The sequence below is a fragment of the Brienomyrus brachyistius genome, chromosome 9 (assembly GCF_023856365.1).
Source record: "Brienomyrus brachyistius isolate T26 chromosome 9, BBRACH_0.4, whole genome shotgun sequence".
NCBI classification, from domain to species: domain Eukaryota; kingdom Metazoa; phylum Chordata; class Actinopteri; order Osteoglossiformes; family Mormyridae; genus Brienomyrus; species Brienomyrus brachyistius.
Genome location: NC_064541.1, coordinates 14867494 through 14874424, shown reverse-complemented (window position 1 = coordinate 14874424; position 6931 = coordinate 14867494).

Here is a 6931-nt window from a genome sequence, read left to right as displayed (position 1 = left end):
TACGCACCCTCACTGCGTCATTCTGCTGTGGTAACAGCATAACATGAAGAGGTGGGCTCTGGGACCCCGAGGCGCCTGCAGGACTGTGCCTCTTAACACGCGAGCCGAGAAAATCGCTTCATCGTTTCATGTGGGTCATTCGGGTCCTAAACGGAGGGAGTGCTGTCCGCTGAGCTGCCTGCTGCCTCACATGAGTGAAGGATTCCTATGCAGACAGCCGGCCACCATCAGAATCAGCTGGATCGTTAAACAAAACTTGAAATGACACCATTTCAGTGCCACCTAGGGCACCCACCTTTCTGCTGTCCCCAGATGGATTGGCTGCAGCCATCTGCCCCCCCCCCCCCCCCCTCAAAAAAAATCGGGGCTGATCTTAGAAGCCTGGTGATGAAGGGCCCTCTCAACATATGGTTGTCTGGTTCTACTGCGTGGGGTGTCTGTAGTAAACCGGACCACACAGGTATGGGCCACCTGGTCAGTATGACTAATGCTCTTACCTCACAGGGCCTGATGAAGAACTGATCTCTGAACTGGCCCCCGTGCCATCTGGGGGCACCGCTAGCCAGGTTTCTGGAAAGGGAGACGCCGACAGAAGGAGTGAGAGTCGACGGAATGGGCTCCCCTGCCGGAGCTGGCGTGGATTCACGCGCTTGCTTCATCACTCCGCAGGCCAGGTGATGCAGTCATGCAGGAAAACCTGCATGCAGGAATGAGAGCAGCACCTGTGATGACAGTACAGCGAATTTCCAAAAGTCGCTCAGTCTGCTTATTTCTTAGAGATGAGACCGCCGATGACCTGAAGTCAGGCTTCCTCCTCGCATGTTACAATATCAAGAACCGAAACGTACTCAGTCCTCATGTGATCCAAATAAGAACTTTCACAAAATTTCCAAAACTCACTAAGCTCACAGAAAATTTCTCAAAATGGATGCTGCGGACTGAGTTTTGGAAATTTGCTTTTCAGCTGCAACAGTGAAACGGCCTGCTTCGTGCAGTGAACCAGGAACATAGACACTTGTCCACACTGTTAAGACACAATGCTTCCATATAACTGAGACAATAAGTGCCACATGGGCGTAGTTACTGGAATGGCAGCCCTTTACTGTGATATTCTGAGAGATGTACTGGAATCTGAGGCCCTGATTGGACTCTCCCATACATAGCGACCTCTCTGAGTGTGCAGGACGTTGGCAGAACGGGTCCTCACATTCCTGCTGCGGTTCACGTCGCCAAGAGCACGGCCAGACACACGTGGCGCTTTGATGTGTCACATGACCCTGACCTTCGTGTGCCCTGATCCCGTATACCCACCCAGCCAGCTTCCGCTGCACTGCACTCACGGTGCAGTGTGGGAAACTGTTGCGAGACGCCAGCGTGCTGCATCGCAGGTTTATCAGCACCTGCAGTTTCGTAGCTTCCCATCAAACACACAGACTGGAAGCAGCCAGCTGCCATGTTTGCAGAGAGCAGTACCTTAGAATCAAAAGTCAAAGAAATCCACGGCTTTCAATTTCAGCGCTTGTGAGGACCTGGCCAGTTAGACCTTGGATCGGAAGGTCACGTGTTTCAGTCCCATCCTTGGCAGACCACTCACACGTCGGCTGGGTCCTTGATCAAGCCCCCAGGATGCGTTGCCAGACACCAGCACTGGTCACTCGTCATGCCCCTCAGCACCATGTCACATCCTGTAACTCAAACACGCTGACGCCAGGTCCTGAGCTTCACAAAGAGCTTGTTGGTTCGATTCCAATGCTGGTCCCAGGATGGGTGTGGATGTGTGACTTCATCCTGTCACACAGAAGGGTGTGTTCACCTGCTCTACATGCACACTGCTGGCTGCGACCGGCTCAGTCCTTTATTAGACTCATGCTTCTGAATGCCACCCGTAACCAGGTGTGGACTGGCCATCTATCATACCGGGCATTTTCCCGGTGCGTCGATGTAGGGGGTATGAGGGGGACCTCAAACCATGTCCCCCCCCCGGCAAAACTCACTTAGTAAAAGCCACCAGGACCTCATAATTCAGGGCCAATATTACACCCCAGTCCAGCCCTTAACCAAAAACACAGCACTGCGTCTTAATTGAATACTGAATTCCTAAGCGTATATTGTAAATGTATGTAAATGTAAAAATATTTTGCTATATAGGTGACAAATTAAATTCTGTTAAACACAAAATTTTTTAAAAGTTAAGTGCAAAGCCATTACCTGTCACTCAATAACCTGATCTAAACACAACTTCCTAACCCCCCCTCCCCCCCCCCCATAAAGGCATTGCATGATGTACACAGCTGCCGTCCAATGAGAATCAAGATGAGAGCAGGGATGGTGCCTCAGCGGATGATGCATAGAGCATGCGACACCCTGCTGGAGCCCATTCTCTCCTCCCATGTGATTCGCTCCAGGAGGTGTGGTCACAGACATGAAGCGCCCCCCCATAAAGGGGGGAAGAGTTAAGATGCCAAGGACCCCTGAGTGACTAGGGCCTAGAAGATATTTGGGTTTGGGGCCCAATATGATATGCTGTCATGGGGCCCAAAATCTATAGCAGCACCCCTGACATCAGCACGACGGGATTCTTACTCGCACTATCCAGTCAGAAACATAAAACATCTAACAGGATTAGACAGGACAAAAGAGACCAAGGCAGATGCAAATAATCAATGGGAACATATGACCAGCTACAGAACAGGCATGTACTTATGGAATAAATATAAAATAAAGAGATAAAACCGCTGAATAAATTATAACTGTATAAAATAAATATAAACGACAGATACGGCTGACATAGATGTGGCAGAGCAACACTACACTCAGTTATATAATCAGCCATCCTACTGTCAGTCATGAGATTCAAATCAGCGATCTGGACACACGTAAGGATTCCTGATCACATCCCACCTCCGCCCACTTCCCAGCGCAACTGACAGAGTGACACGCATCAACGCAACACTGAGTCATTCGTCCCATAAAAACCGGTGCTGGGGAACACTGTCCCACACAAGCGTCACCCACACAGTTCGGCGAAAAGAGAAAATACCAAAGTGTTGTATTTCGGCAGTTATATTTCATGTTGACAGGCGCCAAGATGATTTTTTTTACACACGACAACTGCTGGCCACAACGGATTCAACTTTTCCCACTTGGAAGAAAAAGTCATGGAAACGAGCGGACAGGTTGCGTTTCACACGATGGGGTGTCTTTGTCTAAATCATTATATGATGTTATTTGCAGAGAAAACAGAATGAAAGCCATGTAACCTGAGATACTGGGGAATTATCAGAGATGGAAACTGTGGGAGGCCTTCTAAGGTTAATCCAAGTCTGTGACCCTTGGAGTTGATGCAGAGTCTAAGTTCCCCAAAACGCTGCAGGACTCGCTGCTTGTTGTTTGTCAATGTAAGACTGAAAGGTGAGGAAAGTCTCAGAGAAACGTGAAGAAAACCACACGCATCGTCACAGCTTTTTTGAACGAAAACCTTCCCCCCCACCCCCCCCCCGCAGCCCCCCCACCCATGCTGGCCAGGCAGTGATTCCCCCCACACAGCACATAATCGAGTCCAGCCAGGTGATAAATAGAGCCTGAAGCACTCATATTTTTAGGAACAGCTGCAAAGCTGCTGATAGGCCACTTTTCTGAAACCTGCCTGGTGCATTCTGGGATTGCTCCGTTGATATTCATCGATGCAGATTGCCATAGCAGCGGCAACAACAGCTGGCTCCACACCCCCGTGAAGCCACCGGCAGTCCCCAGAGAGCATCTGCGCCTGACTTGTCCCAGTATAGCCGACACCACCAGGGACATAACCTTTCTGCAACATCCCTGCTACCCGCCCTAGTGCTGGTTCTGCTCCCAGCATGTGGGTCCTAGGTTGACCTGGCAGGGATTGGTCTGTAAGATGTTACCAATGGTCCTTCAGACACCGCCCTCTACAGGCACACACCTTTCTAATAAACAGTAACAATGAAAATGTGGGGGTTTAATGCAGTACAATGGGATTCTAGGTCCTTGTTTGACAAGCAGTAACGAGACGAGAGGCCTGCTTTATGTACGTCAGCATAAGGACTCACAGAAAGAGCTGAGTATCGGTTTGGACCAGTCCTCCTGGTTAAGGCACAGGAAATATCGTTTGTGAATATGGGTAGATTGGTAGAACATGACCGAAGCTGGACGATGACATCACCACATCCAACTTAATGAAATGTTTACCACCCCCTGCAGGCTGGGCACAGCACGCCGGATGTCATTCACTGCTCACTCCAGATTTATCGCAGACTTCTTATTGTAATTATTTTTACTCGAATGCACCGTAGTTCAGACGAGAGAAAGGCACCGCAATGCCGCCGGCTAATGGCTACGCTGTGACTCAGCGCAGAGGGCTGTGTGGGAGAAGGCTGACGGGGGGAGGAGCGAGTGAGGCTGGAGGCAGGGGGGTGGGGGAGACGTTGGGTGGAGTGTGGGAGTGTGCTCTCTCACATTCTCTGTCACATTCTTTAGTGCGAAAAAGCGTCTAAGGGTCTTTATTTGTCATCGGGCAAGTGGTTTACGCAAATACGACGAACTTTATTAGCAGTCTCTATAATCACGTAACATGCAGTATATGCAGTATTTGCATGCATATGTGTACATACGTACACATATGCATGCAAACAGAACCGCATATATACATGCTTACATGCATGCATGTTTGGATACACACACATACATGCATAAATATATACATGTACATGCGTGAATGCATACATGCATAAATAGATGCACACATACATATATTCATGCATAACATTTAACAATACTACACACTTACAAAACACTTACACTTACATAAAAAATATGTACGTGAGCACAGGCAGAACAGCGTCAAACTGAGGTCAGTTCAGATGGCGCCTATTATGAGACTGAGAGGCACCAGCTTCGCTCCATCTCTCCAGGGCCTGGGCGACCCTCTCACGTCCTGTGGGATCCAGGGGGAATTCTGCTGGTGCCATGGAGACCGACAGAGGGCCCAAGCGGGCAATCTGCATGGTCCCCAGTTCAGACAGCCAGAGGCAAGAAGGCAAGGCCTATGGTAACAGAGCTTCGTAACGAAGACCAGGGACCCTGGAGAAAGACGTCTGAGCAGGTGGCCTCTTCCAGAGAGAGCCTGAGAACTCGCCCAGATAAAACATGCTTCAGTGACAGCAGAGACAGAACCTATTCTAACTATTTCACCTCTCCAAGCCTGTGTTACCCAGTAATTGCATGATACGGCATGAACACTGAACATTTCCCGGGGTTTGCAGCAAGCAACCAAGTAAATGAGTTTGGGGGTAGTATTATTTGTGTACATTACATGGGCACACAGCTGGAATAGACGACAGCTGCACAATGGTTCCTGCTGTTGAACTTTTACTGTGCTGTCTGCAGGTCCGTCTGCAGGTCTGTCTGCAGGCTCGTCTGCAGGTCCGTCTGCAGGTCCGTCTGCAGGTCCGTCTGCAGGCTCGTCTGCAGGCTCGTCTGTAGGTCCGTCTGCAGGCTCGTCTGCAGGTCCGTCTGCAGGTCCGTCTGCAGGCTCGTCTGCAGGTCCGTCTGCAGGTCCGTCTGCAGGCCTGTCTGCAGGTCCGTCTGCAGGCTCCTGCTTCGCCCTGACCTGGGGCAGACCACAGCTGCTCTGATATGAAACATGGTTGCAGTCCCTTCTAAGATACAGTCTCCACCTCGCTCATTTCCCTCAGAATATGTTTTATTGTGCACAAAATATTATGATTTGCAAGTAAATGTTTCTTAGAGAAAAGAGTGTAAAGTGGTTGGCTGATAACTCAGAAGACAAGAAAATGATTTCCTATAACAGAATGCGGAATGTTCTTAATTAAACAAATTGTGTTATTTAGAAAATATTTATTCATTATTGCAGCCCCATTGCATCAACACCTCAGCCATGTCTGGTATTATTTTCTGAAATGGTAAAAACCTCACAGTCACACAGTCATACATACACATTCACACAGTCACACCGTGATATATACAGACACACACACACAGGCACACACACAAAGTCCATGTATTCATATCTTTGTGAGCACCCTCCATCCATTTCTATGGGCAAAACTCTAATCCCAACATGACGACCTTAACCCCCCCCCCAGCCGTAACCTTAGGAACCAAACAAAACACAAGACTTTTGGTATCTTTAGTTTTTTGATTGCAGTCACAGATTTTTATAAAATTGAGGTTTATATTGTGCGGAACTGAAAAATATCCAGACAAGGTAAAAAGTAACAGGTTTTACCACATTAACACACACACACACCCCAGACACACACACACACACACACCCCACACACACAGACACACACCCCAGCACACACACACACCCCACACACATACACACACCCCAGCACACACACACACCCCACACACATACACACACCCCAGACACACACACACGCCCCAGACACACACACACCCCACACACATACACACACCCCAGACACACCCCCCCCCTACACACACACACACAAGGGTCATAATTTCCATTCTGTCCTGATGATCATCTTCTAGATAACTATTCAAATAAGATCATCATCCATTGCAAAGAGTCCATCGTACTATCAGGGCAAAAATACTGCAGGAGCACGAATATAACTGAAAATCCCTGGAATGACTTTCATATTAAGAAGAATCTGTTTGCTCTACCAGTCTTTTTTTTTTTTTTTTTTTTTAGCAATCGCCTACATTTTCCTTCTCTGAAGCACCAGTGAATACAGGCTGGGCCTCTGGCCTCTGCTGGTCATGGGTGCTGAAGGTGTGACGGCGGTGGTGGGGTGTGACTGTGACACCGTACCCTGGAGCGGCGGGATGTCACAGCGAGGCGGACAGGGCTGACAGGAGGAGGATCCAGCCAAGGAGCGGGACACAGGGCAGGATCCGGAGGGCGTTTTGCTGGATTTGG